Source organism: Suncus etruscus, chromosome 6 (genome assembly GCF_024139225.1).
Source record: "Suncus etruscus isolate mSunEtr1 chromosome 6, mSunEtr1.pri.cur, whole genome shotgun sequence".
In the NCBI taxonomy this organism is placed as follows: Eukaryota; Metazoa; Chordata; class Mammalia; order Eulipotyphla; family Soricidae; genus Suncus; species Suncus etruscus.
In genome coordinates this window covers 3,424,198-3,445,015 of record NC_064853.1, presented here as the reverse complement: position 1 = coordinate 3,445,015, position 20,818 = coordinate 3,424,198, and the positions used below count along the sequence as shown (strand labels likewise).

Here is a 20,818-nt window from a genome sequence, read left to right as displayed (position 1 = left end):
AGAGCAGAAACGGACAGACAGTACCAGTGGGCCCAGCCCTTGATGAGCCCAGAGGAGACTCACAGAGAGGGCCTGGAGGGCAGAGGACAGTGAGGTGGACACCACCTGTTAGTGAGCACTGCAGAGACAAGCATCTGTCCCTTTGGCAGCCAGTTTCTTCAGTTAAAGATAAACAGAAGGGGCCGGGCGGTGGCGCTAAAGGTAAGGTGCCTGCCTTGCCTGCGCTAGCCTTGGATGGACCGCGGTTCGATCCGGTGTCCCATATGGTCCCCCAAGCCAGGAGCAACTTCTGAGCGCATAGCCAGGAGTAACCCCTGAGCATTACCGGGTGTGGCCCAAAAAAAAAAAAAGATAAACAGAAACTCTGGAGCAATAGCACAGCAGTAGGGTGTTTGCCTTGAATGTGGCTGACCCAGGATGGACCCAGGTTCAATCCCTGGTATCCTATATGGTTCCCCAAGTCTGCCAGGAGCGATTTCTGAGAGCAGAGCCAGGAGCAACCCCTGAGCACCCCCGAGTGTGGCTCAAAAATCCAAAAATAAATTAAAAAATAAAAATAAAATAAAAATGACCCTCAAACCCCAACAATTCCTCAGCTAGATCAGGTGTCGGCAACCTGCGGCTCCGGAGCCGCATGCGGCTCTTTTGAAGGCTTGCCGCGGCTCCGGAGCCGATGTCAGAAAAAAAAAATACTGCTTTAATCTCAGCTCCGCTTCTCTCCGCTATATCTATAGCAGTGAGGCGGAGCTGAGGAGCGGAGCCAATGGAGGCAGCCGTACCTGGTGACGTATATAGCATTAAGGTAAGAAACAATATATGCAGTGTTATATTTGTTTTAAATGTTGCAATGGTTTTGCGGCTCCCAGTTTCCTTCGGAAACGGGTCCAAGTGGCTCTTTATGTCTGAAAGGTTGCAGACCCCTGAGCTAGATGGTTTCTCTAACTGGCATGAGATCGCCCACATCCACACGCGCGCACAGACACAGACACACTCTCACTCACACACACACACACACACACACACACACACTACTTTAAAACAGCAGAACGCTTAAAGCAAGACAGGTTATCTGAGGCTGTTGACATAAAAGGATCAATATATAATTTCAATTTTATTTCTGAATCACTAGAAACAGCCACCTGTCAACTGCAAGATACCCCAAAGGGGAAGTAGGTCTGTGAGTGACATTAGTGTGAGTGAGACCAGAGCAGACCCACGGCAGAAACCGAGGCCAGAGGCAGCTGCGGGCAGGTTGAGCACAGGCTTAAGATGAGGGGGGCTGCTCCTGGCAGAGCACCCCAAGACCCTGGTTCTGAGAGGACTGCACAGGGCCCTTAACAGGTGGTCCCCAGGGGCATCCAGGAAGTCACCTCTGCACCCAGGGACGGGTGCCTGCATGTTAACAGCCGAACTCTTCAATTCGTCCTTAGGGCAGGCTCTCTCTTCTCAATGGGAAGTGCGGCCTACCACAGCCAGCCTCAGGGACCTGTCTCCAGAGGGACCCTGTCCCCCGCAGCCAGTCGAAGGGCTCTCTCCTCTGGAGGGAAGGTGCCTGACGACTGACTCCACACTCCAGCCGGCCTGCTCCTGGCCTTTCAGGGGTGCCCAGCTCCCAAAAACTGGAGTTGGTCCAGAAAACTCTTTCAGTACTGGTCTCATCCAGTCACTTCTACCTCATTGGAGATCCAGACATCCCACATCCCCGCTCCTGGGAGAGCCAGTTTCTCCCTCCTCAAGCCCTGCCTGGGCCGATTATCCATCAAGCACCCCTGGCTTCCCTGCAGGACAACCCCGCAGACAGGCTGGCTTCAAGGCCACTAGGACTCACTCAAATGGGTCCCCGGAACTGGTCACCCGTTGGTTCACAATTTACAGCTTGGTGTCACCCAAAAAATAAGTTTTCCTAATAACCATCTTGTACGTCTCTCAAGCATACATGGGCGGGACTGGCTCAGGATAGGCCTCTAGCCCTACTCCCCACCCGGGGTGGTCTCTGAACTCACTAAAACCTGCTCACTAGCTCAAAGAGGGAGAAAGCTACCTCGACTACAAGTGATTCACCTCTCAACCTGATTTGGATTATTTCCTGCGGCAACCCCTGCTCCGGACCCGCTTCTCCAAGATGCGATATGGCCTATGGAGCCCTTACATACCCCAGTCAGAATGAAGACAAAGAAAGGGCACATGCCACCCCCTCATGCTCCTCAGGAAGGGGCTTCAGGGCAGTGATACCTTGGCCTCTTCCTGACGACTCTTCCTAGTCTGGGCCTAGCTGCCCCAGGGAAAAAGGCTGCGCCCCCTCCCCATGCTCCAGGCTTCTGGCAAGTTCCACAAGACTTGAGGCCCCACCTGAAGACCCACCAGGACCTGGCAGAGCTGGGAGTCTCATCGCCCTCGCTCAGTGCATTCTCCTCCCTTCCATGCACGATGTCACAGTGCTCCAGTGTGGTGTGAGTGTGTATGCACAATGCTCTATATCAATCTACTGTTTGGTCCTCAATCCTGAGGAAATTTGGCATCTGTGTATGACTGTGTTGTATGTGTGTGAGAGAGACAATGAGAGAGAGAACATGTGTAATCCAGAGTGATCCAGAGTGAGATTTGTAGTTGTGTGTATGTCAGTATAAGTGTGAATGTGTGCAAAAGTGTACTGTGGAAATAGAATTTGGAATATATATACATGTATGTATGTATGTATGTATGTATGTATGTATGTATGTATGTATGTAAAAAGTTAGGTAAAAGCATGTTTAAAATATAGTGATTAAGGCCAAATGAACACCTCGAGTCAGCAATGCTAGAAGAACGTGATAACAAAGTTACACAAAAATCCCCTTGGGAACCCCCCAGAACCCAGAGCCATATTTGGAAGAAGAAAGCTAAATTGAACTCTTGATTGGACATTGCCTTCCCCTACCCTATAGACCAAACAATATAAAAACCCTCTTGCTTTGCTGTTCAGGGCTCCGATCCTCTGTCTTTTGACATGATTGCAGCCCTGGCTAGTCAGTCAATAAACCTGCCCTTGCTAATTGCATTCTTGGAGTTGTCGTGGTCTCTGAGTGGCGGACCAGTACAGACCCTTTCAGTATGTGTGTGTTATTAGCGTGTGTGGTGTGTGTAAGTGTATTTGAGTGTGTGTAAGTGTATTTGAGAGAGAGAGAGAGAGAGAGAGAGAGAGAGAGAGAGAGAGAGAGAGAGAGAGAGAGAGAGAGAGAGAGAGAGTGTGTGTAAACATCACTCAGGGTCTAAAAGAACTGTCTAGGGACAGGGAGAAGCTCCGTGGGCTGATCCAGGCCTTGCAGGAAGGAGACTATCCCAGAAAGCCACAGGGTCCCCAAGTTGTGCAGGGGTGGGGAGCACAGAACAGAAGGAATGCCCATGAACCCCGGGATGCCCCCACTGAAACACACAACAAACACAAAAGGAAGACAGAAACACTGGTCTGTGTCGGGCTGTGGTTTCTGCCCACCGGCTCCCCAGAGCTGTGCTCCAGACCACTCCAGGATGCTGGTGGGTGCTTCCCTGGCACACGGGGTACAGTCAGTCTGTCAGTACCACAGTCAGGCAGGACTTCCCGAAGGCAATCTGGGCACCCTATAGCACCATGGGGCCAATCCACCGACCTGATAGGCTGACTCAATCCACGAACACGGCACAGCTTAGGAAAGACCTTCAGGCCTGTTCTCACAATTTTCCTCACCAAATCCTTGTCAGCAGGAATATATTAAATTCCAGTCCCTCGAACAGACTCCTGCCCTCTACACTCTACCTCCCCCTCTGCCTTTCTCCCGTGAACTCCTTTCATCTCACTCCTCCTCGGTCCCCTACTTTCGCTCCTCTCTCTGCTCCCACCACCTTCTACTGCTCCTCTTCTCTTCTTACCCACTACCCCTCTCTACAACTAGTCCCCTCTCTTCTCCACTGTCATTCCTCCTCTTCCACTACTACTCAGTGTTACTACTGTCCCATCACGACACTAGTCTCACCTCTCCATCTCCACTCTTTGTACTGCTGCTGCTCCTCCTTTCACAGCTACTCCTCACACTGCCACCTGCTAGGAGCCGGCTCCTGTGTACTAGAATGTTCACTAGTAGTTGCTGCTGCTGCTATCTGGCTTCCCTTGTAGAGTTTGAAGGGTTATGTTCTAAATAACTCAGATGTCAGATATAGGAAACAGGAGATGTAAGTGAATTGTTAACGTACAGAGTAATCGGCCCTGTGTGGTTTCAAAGGTATGTAGATGGCTGGAGTGACAGGAGAGCAGGTTGCATCCAGCCAACCCACATTTGATCACCAGTGCCACTTATGGTCCTCCAAGCCCTACCAGGAGTGATCCCTGAGCACAGAGCTAGGAGGAAGCCCAAAACTACGCTGGATGTGACCAAAAAAGTAAATAAAATAAAATGAGAGAGAGAGAGAGAGAGAGAGAGAGAGAGAGGAGAGAGAGAGAGGGTAGAGAGAGAGAGAGTGAGAGAGAGAGAGGAGAGAGGGGAGAGAGAGGGGGGGGGAGAGAGAGAGAGAGAGAGAGAGAGAGAGAGAGAGAGAGAGAGAGAGAGAGAGAGAGAGAGAGAGAAGAACTAAATAGGCCAGGGAAAATACTTTAGAGCCCCAGGTTTATCTCTACCACTATGTAACGAGGACCATCAGAGCTGCCCAGCTGTGAGCACAGAGCCCAGAGTAGTCCCTGATGACCACTAGGTATGAACCAGCAACAAAACGTAATATACACAGAGGTGAAAAAAGCATCATAATAGCACCTGTGCTGAGAATGTGATCAATAAGCACTATTGGACTCCGCAGCACCCTGCAGAAAAACAGCCCGGCTCCCCCACCAAGTTCCAAAAGAAAATAAAGGCAGCCGGCTAGGCCCAGGTTGCCCGCCAGCTAATCCCTCTGGGGCCTTCTCAGAAGGGCTCCGGGAAGATCCCTATTTCTGTGTGGGTGACAGCAACCCCGCATCACCCCTGACACCTTCCCACAGAAATGGCCCAACTGTGCGACTTGACCTGATCAAGCTACCGAGGCCCAAAGTTGTTCATGATCAAAGCTGACTGCAAGGCTGTCAGCAGCTGCAAGACACCTCAAAATTTCATGGTAGTTGTCAGCGCAGTAGGATCCCAAGAAATCTGTTGGGAAAATTCCATGGGAATCCCCCAAGCTCAGGGAGCCTGAAGAGTAACACAGAAGCTCAACTAGCACCAACCTCAGCCCAGGGAATCCTCAAGCACTGACCGTGGTAACACCAGGGAGAGACAGACAATCATCTAAAACAGACCTTAACTGATCTAAGTTTTGACCATTCCATTTGCTTTTGTATTATAACCAACAATATGAAGTGAATTTGTTTGTGCCTTCGAGGGGAGCAAGCTAGGGAGCTGAGTGAAAGCTGGGGGCAATAGTGAAGGGAAGGTCACACTCGTAGTGGGGTTGGTGGTGGGGCACAATGTCTGAAACGACTGTATCACGAACAACTGGGTAAATCGTGAGTGTCATAAAAAAAAATGAAACAAAATGAAGTACTGAGAAATTATAAGTAAGTATCCTGCGGTCTCTGCACTTTCTAAGATGTGATGCAAAGATTAAGCTATTTAATATCATCTCCCAGTTGCCCTTTACACAAAGCAGAATCTTACATTTCTCTCTAGTGCCAGGTCTTGGGTGAAGAATTGTTGCTGCTGATCTGAAAAGGTGGCCATCAGCCGGCAAGCTAATAAAACGGGGAGGGCATTTGCCTTGCACACAGATGACCTGGTTCAATCCCTGGCATCCCATGTCAACACCAAAGCGTGCCGGGAGTGATCCCTGAGGGTGGTGGAGCCCAGAGAGCAACCCTAGAGCACAGCAGGGTGTGGTCCTCCACAACACACAAAAGCGAGATCTTGTCTTCTTTGAGTTTTGGGGCTACATCCCGTGACACTCGGGTTACTCCTGGCTGTGTGTTCAGAAATCGCTTCTGGCTTGGGGGACTATATGGGACACCAGGGGATGGAACCTCGGTCTGTCCTAGGTCAGCTGAGTGCAAGGCAAACGCCCTACTGCTGTGCCACCGCTCCAGCCCCAGAATCTTCCTTTTCTTTCTCAAGAACTTTCTAAGAGAAGAGATTTCCAGCCTGGCAGGCAGTCTACTTCAGGCCCATATTTTGGAAGTATCATTCTACTGTCTCTGACTCTGTTTCTGATGGGAAATTAGCTGCCCTTCGTACAGCTCTTTCGAATCCATATGTGATTTTTCTTAAAATTATCTTTAATCTTCTCGTTTCCTATGGTTTTGGGGACTCTTGTCTCACTGAGATTTTTTTTTTCATGCATTTATTTGATTTAGAACCCAGAGAATTTCTTTCCTGAAATCTATTAATTGATCCTTTTGTCTGTGTTAAACCATTCCCAGCCCTCATCTCCTGAAATACTATTTCCCCATCAGTCCTGTCCTCCCTCCCTTTCTTCCTGGAACGTCAATTCACCGTTTGTTCCACGTGGTCACTAACGCTCATTTCTCTTCTACTTCCCATCCACAGCTCATCACCCAATTACTTCCCATTTACTAAGACTAATCGACTCTTAAACCCATCCACTAAGATCTCAATCTCGATTGGATTCTAGTGCTTCTATCCTAGATCTTGTCTGCATCAATTTTAAGCGTCCCTCCCCTGATTCTTAACCTCTTCTTTCCTTACATGTATTAATATGCATCATTCTCTTCCAAGGACGTCGTTAACGGGACCTCGATGGTCCACTTCACAATCTGTTGTTTCTCTTTTTTCTCTCTCTCGCTTTTCAGTGACACTATCTCAAATTTTCATCTTCTGATTAAGGCCCAGACACTGTCCAAAAATCCCGAGTTTCCATAGGCTCAAAAGAAGGAATCTGTTTCAAAAAACCTATCAGGGGCCAGAGTGAAAGAACAGTGGGGAGGGCTTTTTGCCTTGCATGCAGCCAATCCCGGTTTGATCCCCAGCATCCCACAGGGCCCCCCAAGCCTGCCAGAAGTAATTCCTGAGCATAGAGCCAGGGGTAAGTCCTGAGAGCCACAGGTTGGCCCAAAACAAAACAAACAAACAAACAAAAAAGTCTTATTAACATCACCCTGATCCAGACCCGGTCTACAAGGTGGAGAACTCGGAACATCCTGGGAACGTGGGAACATCCTCAGAGAGAGCACAGAGCGTGGGACATAGCACAGCCCCTCTGCTGTGCCCACTGCCCGGTCCACCTCCTTTCCTGCGCACTTGCCCGTCTCTCCTTGATGGTTCCCACCCTCAAGAGATCTGGTCTCCCACAAACCAGCGCCCTGATCCCTGGGTGGAGGCTTGCTAACCCTGAGCTCGGCAGTTCCCAGCCCCTTCCACACACTTCGTCCAACTTTGCAACGGCAGGACAGGGAAGGGCCCCGACACTTCTACTCACAGCAAACAGCTTCAGTTGGGGCCTGCTATGTTGGGGCACTTGGCCTTCTGCAGCTGCTCCCTGTTGCTTCACAGCACGAACAAACAACTTTAATTGGGAGGTGCTGAACAGAACTTCATCTGGGCCTAACAGGCTGCGCCCAGTGCCACGGTTTGGGTTTTTCATCCTGTGGCGACTTCATGAAATACTTCCGACTTTCAAGAACAGTAATTTTTTATTTATTTTTTTTTTTTTTTGGTTTTTAGGTCACACCTGGCAGCGCTCAGGGGTTCCTCCTGGCTCTACACTCAGAAATCGCTCCTGGCAGGCTCAGGATTCGAACCACCGTCCTTCTGCATGCAAGGCAAACACAAACGCCCTACCTCCATGCTATCTCTCCAGACCCAGAAATTTCATTTTCTGAAACTATCAACACATGTACGAATTTTCCACGAGACGGGCATTGCCTCTCTTTACCGACATTAGGAAGTAAGGACACATTTTGGAGAAGCAGTTGAAGCTGCTGGTTGGACACGCCTGAGTCCTCATGGTAACCCAAAAATCTCTTTACTTGGTTTTGAGTCCATATTTTCTGTGGTGAGAAGATTAAACCTCTCCCAGTTGGCCACCCACATGCGAACCATTACCGGGGCCCATGGGAATGAGGTGCTGGGCTGCAGGCAGGTATACCCACCAGGTCCTAATGTGGGTGTTAGAGTGAGAAACGAGGCTCCACCACCGATGGGCTCCCCGCTGTCAGTATGTGAATAACTCTACTTACAATGTCCAATTTTCAGCTTCTAGAATAATAGGTGGCAAAGACCAAGTCACATTTGTCATAAATGGCGAGCCGAGACCCCCGTCCCATTCATGAACAGTACCCTGCACTCCCTCCCATCATCTCAGTCACAGAGAAGCCAGAACACGCCTTTCCTAGCCGCCCAACTCTGCTCTGCAGAAAGCACTGTGGGGTCCGTCTCAGCTCCTTGTTCCTTCATTTCCCGAGGAGCATCTGTCATCCCCTGGCTCCTGCCTCATCCCTCCGTCCCTCCACTTTGCTGTCCTCCCTTGGTCCTCTCTGTGCTGCCAGTCCTTCCCTCTGTCCTCTCTCCTCCTCCCCGGGTGCTCCTCCCCTCTCTGCTCTGACCTTCCCGGGCCCTCCTCACATTCCTGTCCTCCTTCCCCATCATCTCTGTGCTCCCATCTCCTCCCTCAGCCCTTGGTTTCTGGGTCCTTCCCTACACTCTTTCTCCGGTTCTCTGGGTCCAGAGGCTGGCGGAACAGGGTTCTAGACTCATTTCCGGGCGGACCCAACAGCAGCCACGCCTTCAAGGATGGTTCCGAGCTCCCGGCAGCCCAGCAGCTCCTCCGCGCTTCATTATCTACAGCCTCCAGCCGGGCCAGGGCGTGCTAATTCCTCTCCCCCTTTGCCAGCTCATTTTGGAGGTCACATTAAATCCTGCCGATTCCAGCTCCCTAGTCCCCTAAAAACAGGCCTTAATTATCTCTGCTGTGGATGCCTCCCCCGACTCCTCTCTTCCCTCTAAACGGCCCCTCCGAGTGCGGGTGTGAGATGAAAATCTGACCGTTCCACGCTTCTCATCAAAGTCCTTCAGTGGAGGGGGTGAGAATATGAGCTCAGCAGGGCCGCCCTGTGTCGCCCTGTCTGGCTCAACGCTCCTCCCCCCTTCCTGTCCCGGGCACAAGCGCCCCTATTTGGCAAGACTCCTGAGAACGCCCCTCCTCTAGCCAGCTCCCCACTGCGTAAACTATTCACAGGCTTTACATTCCTGCTTTTAGCTGAGGGGCTACTCCCAGCCCAAGCTCAAAGGTACCTGGGGGACATGAGGTGCTGGGACCAAATCAGGCCTCCCGTTACAGTGCCTGGACTCCAATCCTGGGGCTATCTGGAAGCGGGACCACCACCACCACAGTGCTCCCCTGCAGTTCTCAGTCAACCAACTCCCCCCAAGTCCAGCGTGAGGTTCTGAGGATAGATGCTTGCGTGGCCTGTGCTCTGGGAATCACCCCGGCCGTCCTGATCGGCCTCCAAAGCCTGGTCGGGGCCACACCCCACCACCCCCCAAGTCCCACCAGGAATGATCACAGAAACAGACCTGGAGTGATCGCTGTACAGCACCCGCTGGGAGCGGCCCCCAAAATAAGAGGGGGAAAAATAAACAATGGTTACTGAAGAGGATTAGAAAGACACAAGGTCCAACTAACAAACTGACCTATACATGTCATCAAAATGTAGAAAGTGACAGCTGACTTAAAAAACAAAACCCCTAGGCCTCTCATTATGTAATAAATTACCCCTCATTTGGCAAATAATTCAGGTGGGTGATACAGGATTGGTGCCAGACATCCAGCCCTTCACAAGTGCTCTCCAGGGCTTCCCGATTGCTGCAGAGTTCAAGGGCTTTGCTCAAAATCCATGCTTTGGTCCACACCCAGGGAAGCGCCGCTTCTGCCGAACTACAGTGAAATGCCCATCTTCATGGAAGAATGGAGGAAGGGAAAGAGAAGGAGGGAACCAGGGCTCCGAGAGACGCCCCACGTCTACCCACCCCCAAGAAGAAGCAAAGGCTTCTCCTCATCACTGATGGCACCGAGGACAGAGGAGGGGATCTGACAGGAAAAGCCCTTCAGACACTGTGGGGCTAGGGCAAACAAGGCCCAGGCAGGAGCATTGTTTGCCGTGACTTGATTCAGGCAATCGCTTCCTCATGAGGGCCCAGAAAGAGCCATCACTGATTGCCAGATGAAAAGGGCGCCCCGGACATGCTGTGGATCTGGGCCCCCACCCCCAAGGTCTAATTTCTCACTATCAGAACAGATTTGATGTGATTTCACGACTCCGGTAAGTCTACTTTAAACACAGAGAAATCTTCGCTCAAATGCTAACATTGAAGAGGAATCTGCCGCCTCTGCCTCCACCACCGCCCCCCACTGCCAACTGCTCGATCCACATCCCATACCAGAGGCCTGTGGGATCCCCAGTAGGCCCAGTACCCAAAGCCCAGTCACCCGTCCGTGCCACTGAGCAAAGGCTAGGCCCAGACATGACCCCCCCCCAAACTGGCACTCGGGGAGAGGGCGTCTTCCCAGAAGCAGAGCCCCAAGTCTGTGTGTGACCATAGAGAAGTTGGAAGTGAGTTATCGGGTAGCAGAACCTCTTAGAACTCAAACTATGGTCCGCGGGCCACATATTGTATTTGTATCTGTTTCTTCATTGCAAAATAAGTATATGCAGTGTGCATAAGAATTCGTTCATAAGTTTTGTTTTTACTATAGTCAGACCCTCCAATGGTCTGAGGGACAGTGAACTGGCCCCGTTTAAAAAGTTTGAGGACCCCTGCGTCTTTCTGCAACCCCAGGGCTCCGTCCATGAGACCCAGCCCATCCCCTGTGGGAAGAAGAGCCTGCAGGATTGGGAAAGAATTGGGGCTCCAGAAGTGTACTAGGGGGTGCACCAGGAAGAGGCTGTCTGCACCCCCACTGGCCCAACCCACCCAGGAGAGGGGGAGGGGTAACCTAACCAGGCTCTCCTGCTCCCCTGTCCCCCCCAGCCTGACCTGATGAGCAGAAACTCGTGGAGATGCTACTTCTGAGAGCACCCCCATTTTCATTCCTGCAGCCTGCTCTGCTCATTTCTCAGTGCTCCTTATAGCCCAGTCTACACTGCAGGCCATTCCAAGGATGGTTCATTGATATCTAACCAAAAGACGAGCACAAACAGGTGCCAGTTGTGTCTAGATACAGAACTCACGACCCAAAACGGCACTACCAGTGCTCCAAGAAGTCCATAAATGCACCTCCCTAGTCTCCAAACTACTTGGACATCCAATGCCATGAGAGGGCATTTCCTGTCCCCGGTGTCTGGTCCAGCCCCTCTTTCTGCTCAGTTCCTCTCTAGACCCCAGATCTGGAGTTCCTGTCATAGGTCACAACTCACACTCCACCCTTCTGGGCCAGATATGGGGGGAGGGGTGTGCATGAAGTTTGGCAAGACCTGGAAGAAGCTCCAGGTCCTGAGAAACCCCTCTGGGTCAGACAGCCCCATCTCAGCTGGGAAAGCAGTGAAGAGCCCTTCGGAAGGCTCAGGGGCACAGTCGGGAAGCATTCCCAGCAAACAGATGCACGTGGCCCCTTCCTATCCTTCTATGTCCTCTCCCAGGTGTCCAGTGCCCGTCCCTTTCCTGCCCCGCACAGAACAGCCCAGGGGAGGGGGGTCTGTTCCAGTTCTTGCGCCCTGCCCTCTCCCTTGCTGGACCCGCTATTTCATCAGGATGTCAACAGATTACAGGCCATTGCACCAGCCCAAGCGACACTTAAGCCTCACTGGGGTGCCAGGACCTGCCCTGCACTTTGTCAGAGGCCTTCCTACCACCTTCGGGAAGTGCAGAGAGCCTTGGGGTGCCTCCAAGATGGAGCATAGTGTTGACCCTCCACCGAAGGGCACCACCAGTCAGCAACCATACACGGCACATGAGGTGAGCCCAGAGCTGGTGCCAACACACACAGTATCACCCTCCTTCCGTCACACACAGAGCACGCGTATTCAGAACACCATCTCACGCTTTCAACTCGAGGACACACGGAGCATACATGGAATGCTTCCTCACATGCCTGCAGAACACCCAGCTCACACCCCCAACTCTAGAGCACACAGAACATATGTGGAACGCTTTCTCGCGTATGCGCATACACACACGCAAAACATGCATCTTACACCCCCAACTCTAGGACACATAGGTACACAGGACATACATGTAACATTTCCACTCATCCGTGGCCTCTGCAGACTCTGCTTCAAAAACTGCAAAAATTAAACAAGTTAATCATATAAGCATTGGGGCACGTGTCCAACACAACCTCCTAAGAGTGAAAAGATGCAACGGCGCTAATCCCACAGAGGCGGGCAACCCCAAGCACACTGTGCAGTGGGAAATGAGAAGCACAAATGAACAAACAGAACTACTAGGTCAGTGGTAAGAAAGCCAGAAGCCAAGGAATGGGGCTGGCAGGAACCTCGGCACCCTGCAAAGTCAGAGCACCAGGATATTCGTTCGCTTCTTGTGTACTGTCTGACCTGGGTCTTTCCTTGACTTAACAGACAACAAAGTTTCCTAATAACTGAAGTTTCTCAGGAATCAATCCCCTTGCAAAATGCAGGATCTTTTCAAAGTGGAAAACCACTGAATCACAGGTGGCCATTGGCGGGTGCCAGAAGTGGGTGGAGAAGGGGTCAGGCTTCCAGGAGCTCAGGGACGGGCAGCAAACGGGCTAACGGGCAGAGACAAAAACTGGGAGGAGAAATGTGACTGGATAAATGGATGCCTTCATTATGCTCAGCTCCACACTTCTGTCAAACAGACAGGACTGGAAACCTTCGCTCCCAACAGGCACCAAGCTGGGGGATTTTCCAACAGAACTGGGTTTCCTGGACTGGAGAGTACAGCAGGTAGGACGCTTGCCATACACTTGGCTTGATCTGGGTTCAGTCCCCAGCACCCCACTTGGTGTGGCCCAAAACCAAAACAAAACCAGAGGATTTTTGTTTCTCTGAAGGGTGGAGGCCAACCAGCCCACAGTTCACAGTTCAGACCTGTGGGCTGGGAACCCTGGGGTTACGGGGCGGGGGGGGGGGGGGTACTGGAGCCACAAGTGGCGAGGGGAGATGCTGAGCAGGTGGGTGTGCACTGCCCCCACACTCCACTCCCATCTCCCGGCCCCTGCTTCTGAGCTCTGATCCGAGTTCCCTATGTCGCTGGTTCCAGTCAGGATGTTCTAATGAGTAAATGTGCATCTTGTCAAGTCACTTGTCTATGGCCGACGGTCCCTCTGGACTCCCGCTGGCTTCGTCTAACCTCGATTTAATTATAACACAGCATGTGAGTGGTCAGCGGTGGACCTAGCGGCTGCTACCCAGGCCCCCTCCCAGGAGCCTCCAGAGGGACCTCAATCCCACTGGCCTGAGAAGGGCACCTGAAAGCCTGTCCAGGGAGTCTTCCTTAGCACACAGGCAGTGCAGAGTTCCCAGCCCCCAGGGGGCGATGCCCCAAGCACCCCAAAGAAACACTTGTTTCTAAACACCCTCAGGAGCTGACATGGCAAGAGAGGCCCCTGCTTGGCTCCACATACATCTGTGTCCTCCCTTGTCACAGCTCAGCTCTGTCCTGCTTGCCTCGCACCCCCAAGACCCCGGGGCTCACAGCACAGCCCCTGACCAGGATGGTCGAGACAAGAACAGAGTCTGGTTCGACCAGCCTGACACCTGTCACACTGGGTGTGTTTTCTGAAAGAAAAACAGTTCAAGGGCCATTTCCACAGTGGAGGACCCAGAAACATCTTTGACGGGGTCTAACCTCGGCACCAGCCGCTGAGCTGACTGGCCCAGCCCGAACTATCAGGTGACTCTCAAGGCCAGCCGGGCGGGGTGGGGGGCGTCAAATGTGTCCTTTAAAGATGAAGCTAAAACTCGGCAGGCAGTGGGTAGGCAACTACACAGTGGCAGCAGCTAAGACACACGGCGGGCTGGCAGTGTGGACAGCAGCTCTTGAAAGGGCGAGGAGGGGGGTCCCAAGGGGACTCTTGGGGCGCTCCTCACCCCTCTGCCACTGAAGGGGTGACAGAGCAGGCAAGAGGCCACAGGCCCAGAGCTGCACCCCCAGCCCCCACAGGCGAGGATAAAGTGCTCTCACCTACCCTCCACACAGGTGCAGGGTCAAACATCCACCTGGGGCCCCCACACTGTGAGGCCTGGAGAGGGGCTGGGACACCCCTTGCCCCTGCCAGGTCAGGGCACAGCCGCATCAAAATACCTCACCAAAGCTCACCGGAGACCCCCTCGGGCGCACATAAGGGTCTGAAGGGCCCACACCCTCACAGGGGGGCAAGGGCTGGTACAAGGGCTCCTGCACCCAGTTTCCTGCTTCCCTGCCAAAACAATCCTGGGCAATACCAGCTGCTGAGTCTCACCCCAGGCCCCCTTCTGTGGTGGGGGAGCCTGTCTCCCAGGGGTCACAGCCATGGACCGGGTGGCGCTGCCAAGGAGCCTTTCCTGGGCAGCTCCGATCCCAGCTCCGATCCCCAACCAGGAAGCAACAGTCTCAGCTGACAGCTGCGATTTCCCCTCTCCCCTCTCCTCCCTCCCATTGATCCTCCCTCTCACCCTCCCTCCCCCTTCCTCCCATCTACCCATCCCTCCTCCCCACTTCCTGCCCTCTTTCCAATCCTCCTTCCTGCCCTCCTTCCTTCTCTCCTTCCTCCCTCCCTCCTGGCCACCTTCCTCCCATCCTTCCTCCCCCCTTCCTGCCCTTTCCAATCCTCCTTCCTACTCTCCTGTCTCCCACCACCATCCCCTCCTTCCTCGCAGACAGCCCCTGGGTGCCAGGCCCTGTCCCCAGCCAGAGGACAAGAGACCCTTGATCCCAAAGACTCAGGTCTTGCTACTCTCGATTAAGAAATAAAAATAATCACCACTCAGCAGGTTCTCTGGATCAGATTGTTAAAAATTACTGGAAAATGCTTCAATAGAACGTTTTTTGATTAAGAACAATTAAAGCATTTAACAAGTGATTCTTAAATAAAACAATTAGCGTGTGAAAGTCTGCATTTTGTTCAACAGTAACCAAAAAAAAATCTTTTTCACATGCACATGGACAACCACCTTGACAAAAAGGGGGCTGCTGCGAATCATTTAACAGCAGGGGGTTCAGGGAGAGGACTACTCGATGGCTAGAGTGAGTGCAGGGCCCAGAGCGTGCCCCAGCACAGCACCCCAGAAAGGCTGAGCTGTAAATATTCCCTGAGCACTGCCAGGTGTGGCCCCAAAAACCCACAAATAAGGGGGGCCAGCTCTACTTTGTGCTCGAATTCTTCCTCCCTTCCTCATCCTCAGCTCCTCCAGGGTAAACAATGAGGTCTTCTCTCCACAATGCTGCCTCTGCTAGCCTGCGAGGGCACCTTGGTCCCCAAGTCAGGTAACGACCAAGATTAACATCTCGGCCCTGGGGCCTCACCACTGCCCAGGCATGTGGCCACATGAGTATGACCCCACAGGTACACACGCCCACAACACATCTATCCCAACACCCTGCAGATCACGCACACAGCAATGTTACAATGCCAGCGTGTTATCCCCTACACCCCCCAAAAAATGAAGTCTTTTGGAGTAATCTAAAGTATCACAAAGAGCTATTTGTAGAAAGCGGTAAAACTGGCGAGTGCAAGCAAAGAGCAAAGCAATGGCCCGTGTCGGTGGGCAGAAGATTCAGCACCAAGGGCAGCTCCCGATTGGGGCACAGGAGCCAACCAGAATCTCAAGCTGAATCTGACAGCGACTGACTTGACCAGCCAGAGGAACCCGCTCCACTCCGAAAGCACAGCCTGAACTGGAGGACTTGCGGACACAAGACTCGCCATGGCGTTATGGGGGCAATAGTGGAGGGGCCGGCCAGCGGGGCTCAGAAGAGACCACAGGAGACCCCCACAGACAGTCACCGCATCCCTTATGAGGGAGCAATGGCAATTCTGTGGGGCAAGGAGGGTCTTGGAATAACTAAGAACCAAAAGAAAGAAAAGGAAAAAAGGGATTTAGCCACAAGCCAAAAGAATCCAGACTTGAAAATAAGACATAGGGCCCGGAGAGATAGCACAGCGGTGTTCGCCCTGCTAGCAGCAGATCCAGGTTGATTCGAATCCCGGTGTCCCATATGGTCCCCCATGCCTGCCAGGAGCTATTTCTGAGCAGACAGCCAGGAGTAACCCCTGAGCACCGCCGGGTGTGGCCCAAAAACCAAAAAAAAAAAAAAAAAAAAATACATAAAAGTCAGTGGGGAGGGTGTTTGCCTTACAAGCGGCCGACCTGGCTTCGATCCCCAACATCCATAGGGTCCCCCTTAGCACCACCAGAAATGATGCCTGAGAACCGCTGGGTATGGCCACAAAATAAAAAATTCTTGGTGACTAAAATGAGAAAGCCTGTAAGGTGGGAAACCGCAGTTCAGAAGGTAGACCAAGATGCTCAGGATGGAGGGTTCTATTTTTACTTGGGGGGAGGTGTGGGCGACCGAGTACCCACATGTTTAAAGGAACTTTGTATGGATTTTTCACCGCTGCCTGATTCAAGCCAAAAGTTTGCATAGCCCTGAGCCAAAAGAACCCTGCAAATAAACTTAGCTCACCACAGAGAACCTGGCTTAACTAGGTTCCTTAATCTTTCCATGGAATCTGTTTTTGTAACTGCTCTCAAGCATAGTCATAAATAGATTTTTGTAAGGTTTAAACTGTTAGAATCTATTAAGGATTTGCTTCCCCTCCCCCCATCCTGCCAGGTTTCTCCTTATCCTTCCCGCCATCAAAATGTGTCTGCTCCCATTGGTTAAAAATCGTTGTACCTGTACGAATCTGATTGGTTTGAATTTCAATCCTATGTTTCCACCCCTCCCACAGGAGCAGGATATAAAAATCCAGCTCTCCATCATTAAAGGCCTCTTGACAGGAATTCAGCTTGAGCTTTTATTATTAACTTCTACGGATTAATTTTCTAGGTGTTCACAAAAGAGCTTAACACTCGCGAATTATTTGTAGCTGCTTTTGCCTTCTGTTCCGGTTAAGAGAAAGCGGCTGGCCGGAATTCTCTCCCAGCAAAGGACAGGAGCAAAGGCTGATACAAAATGGCGCCCCACGTGTGTGTTTTGAATCCTATGTGATCATCCCGTCGGCTGGAGGCAGGCGAATCCAGGAGCTAACGTGGTAAGACGTCGGGTAAACTCCCATCCGGAGTGACGCTGCGTAAGTCAGCCTTTCTTATGTGTGCACACATTTATTTTTGTGCCGACCTATCGTCCCGCAATTGGCTTTGGGACTCCTGTGCTTTTTTATGGGCAGCCCCCCTCAAGCACAGAAGCCAAATTCAGTGCTTAATATTCAGTCTGCATTAATACGCAGGCACATAGAAGTTACCAAAAAATATATTTGTAATTTCTTAATGTTTTGTTTATGATGTTTACCAAAAATCTAGTTTTCAGGTTCCTGTCGCTTTAAATCTCTCAGTTCCCTCCCTCCTTTAACCCTTTATCTTCACTTCTGCTGCTTCAACCTCTGTGCTAATCCTGTTAAAACCGCCGCCTTTTTCCCTGAACAGCTCTAGCCGGCGGGCGGGCCAAAATTTCGCCGCTTTTTTTTTTTTTCCCCCGCGCTGTTAATCTCTAGCCAGCCGGCGGGCGGGCAAATATCCCAGTCTCTAAACTCTTATAAAAACAACACACATTTTCCAAATCCCAGCTTGTCAGCAACTCTGTGCCTGAGTCACTCTCCAGGTCTGTGTCACAGCAACCAACTTCTACTAACCCCCGCCGCCACTCCCTTCTCTAAGCCTGCACCCCCCCCTCAGCCCCCCGCGAGGCAGAGTGCGGGCAAGCAAAAAGCACTCGTAGCTGCAAACTATAAACGCTGCTTTTACCTCCGCAGCAGCCACTATTCCACTTCCAAATTCCAACTCTCATTCAAAAAAGAAACAGGATGCTCACACACCCTATAAAACCACCGCTACTACCTTTCCCGTCTTTCTCCCTAATGGAGAAAGTCTTCCCCCGCCTTCTCTGCCGCTGCTTTCTTCTCAAACGCCTCCCACTGAACGCTCAGTCTGTCCCTCCTCTCACCGCTACCCCTCTTGAAAATCGTTAAGCTTATTAATTAAAATTCTGCGGCATACATGTACCTCTTCAAAAAGCAATTGTGTAATTAAGTTTTGTGCATTGGGTGTTGTAAAGTTAATGTTCAAATGTTACAAAATTAAAAACTTTCTAAATTCAGGTCTCTACAGGTTAAATTCAGGTCTGTCAGGGTTATAAAAATCCTCTAAAAAAAAAAAAAAAAAAAAAAAAAAAAAAAAAAAAAAAAAAAAAAAAAAAAGCAACAGAAAAATAACAGCAATAAACACCCTTGTTCATGCCTCTCAAAAATTTTAAAGCAAGGTCATAATTCTGTTACTTGTAATAACAAATTATCAGTAAACAAAAAACCTCTTCGTGTTTTAAAACTTAAACAAACACACAAATATTAAAATTTGAGTCTTATATTTCTATTAAAAAATTATTTTTAATCTTAAAAGTATATAAAGTTTGTAAAATAGTTCATGTCATGGGCATTTTTTAGTAGCTTAGGCTCCTTAATCTGCATTTAAATATTTCTTATATTTTGTCTTTTTAATTGCTCTTTCCTCTCCATGTCTGCTATTCAAATCTAATAGTCAAATAACATTTTGTAACATTTTTAACTTTGTTTTTAAGGAATAATTTGTAAATATAACACAGGTGTCTTTCTTACCTCTGCATTGGAAAAAAAGAGCAAAACTCCTTTGTTATAATTACTGCACATGTTTATAAAGTTAATTTTTAACAACTAAAATAATACAAGTAAGCAAAATAAGTTGGTCAGCTTTCCTTAACAATAGTGTGTAAACATTCCAAAACTCTAAACTAAGCCTAAGTTCTTTTAAATGCATAATAAATATAGCAAAATAGCATTGCCATTTAAAAAACTTAAACCTTAAGTAGCCTTATCCCTTTTCTCAATTTCAAGCTTAAATTTAAACTCAAAGGTAAGTACAAATAATTTTGCATTCTCCAAGTTTAATCTTAAATTGTCTCTGTTCATGTTCTGGTTAGCCTTTTTTAAAATAATATTGTTAATTAGCATTATAAAGGTACCTAAATTTTATAAGCAAATTCACAAGTACTAAAAATAAATTTGGTCTTAAGTTCTAGGTGTAAAAATGCATCAAATGTCTTTAACTATATTTTATAATGTCTACACATCTTGTTAATTTGGTATATAATTTTTACAAATTATTCACTTAAAATCTTCAAAATACAAACAGTTGTTTTTAAAGTCAGTTTTTTATACCTTTAATAATCATAGTTCATGCTCTCGTCTTTAATCATAAAAATTTTAACACTTTATTACAGCTGTCTTACCATTCTACTGTAAAACCAATTTATAACAAACCTGTTCCTTTACAGCAAATAATATACTTCACAGTGAAAACTCCTGTTACAGCACTCACTAACCATTCTACTTAACAAAATTTTTAACTGCTTACATTTTACTTCATGTTTAAAATTTCAAATTAAAATTGTTTTAAAAATGTTTTGTGTTAAAGCTAAACCTTAAAATTTATTTTCAGCAGTTCACTCCAGCTACATTAACAGAATTTTTTTTACAAACATGCCGGCTAAATATTTAAAAGCGCTTGTTAATTTTTACAATGCAAATTTTAATTAATCCTCTTGTCTGTTCATGTGTGTGTGTTATCCGTGAAAGTGGCCACAATGTTGTGTTTCTTGTTGTTTGTTCTGTCTGTCTATTTGTTGTTTTTGCATTTCTATAAATACAATTTTTATAGTCTTATCCATTTTTAAAATTTCAATTAATTTTTTACCTAGCTTAGTCTAGTCATCTATAAACTGTGAAATCATGCTAAAAATCCTGTGCTAAGCTAGCTTTGTTCTATCAGCATGGCAAAAAAGATAGGGGATGGTAAACCTCAAAAATTTCTCAAATGGCCATCAGGAATAACTTTTTCCTGGAGAATTTTTGAACTTTGCAATCCCCAGTTTTTCTGCTATGTATAGTTAAGGCCAATACAATAAGGCCAAATGTGGCTACAAAAAGAAGCATCTAGCTTTAAAATAATAACTAAAAAGTTTAAAAGAAATCATTTAAGTTCAGTTTAAAGGTTTTTAAACAATTGGCTATCATTAATTATAAAATTTTTTTTTTTGTGTGCTAAAGTCCAACAGTAGTCATAAGGCATTCCAGTGGCATTCAAAAATAACCATTTTTGCCTCCTGCCAAGCAGTTTCCTTAGCCTCCTGCAGTCCTCTCTTCATTCACTTCAAAACAGCCTGCCACCTCTCCTGCTGGCTACCATCCCTGCAAACCTGTTGCTGACTGACTCCACCTTTCACAATGCTGAATGGTACTCTGCCTGGCTGCCACCAACCACCCCCTTCAAACCAAGGCTTCATTAATTTGTTTGCTTCACTTCACTCTTCCTTGCAAGACAATGACAACACCTCTAGTTCCTTCCCTTCTCCTTCTACAATGGTGCCGAAAACATAGCCAACTCCCTTGGCAATGTCAGCTCAACCTCTCCCATACCCTCGGCTCTTCAAAACTCTGCCGGCTTCCCCACCCTTCCAGCCCATGCTGTCCTCGGGACCCCCTCCTCTTCTCAGCTCATCCTTGTCATAATCAACGCTTCCGCCCTCCGTCCAAACGCAGACGCCTTCGGTACCTGCTATTCACCTCGAACCTCATCCTACAAATGGTCAACGCCTCCACCATCACTGACCCAGCCTATCTGCTATTCATCTCAACCGCCCTTCTGCTTTGGTAACCCCCTGCCTGTCTCTAACCC

At 49.2% G+C, this 20,818-nt stretch overlaps 3 protein-coding genes across 9 annotated transcripts in view; 1 reads left to right on the top strand and 2 right to left on the bottom strand.

Moving 5' to 3' along the window:
* Positions 1-20,818, bottom strand: part of THAP3 (THAP domain containing 3) — a 432,757-nt gene that overhangs the window by 270,388 nt on the left and 141,551 nt on the right. The gene's annotated exons all lie outside the window — the stretch shown is intronic.
* Positions 1-20,818, top strand: part of ERRFI1 (ERBB receptor feedback inhibitor 1) — a 731,587-nt gene that overhangs the window by 597,607 nt on the left and 113,162 nt on the right. The gene's annotated exons all lie outside the window — the stretch shown is intronic.
* Positions 1-20,818, bottom strand: part of CAMTA1 (calmodulin binding transcription activator 1) — a 552,305-nt gene that overhangs the window by 489,768 nt on the left and 41,719 nt on the right. The window lies entirely within an intron of this gene.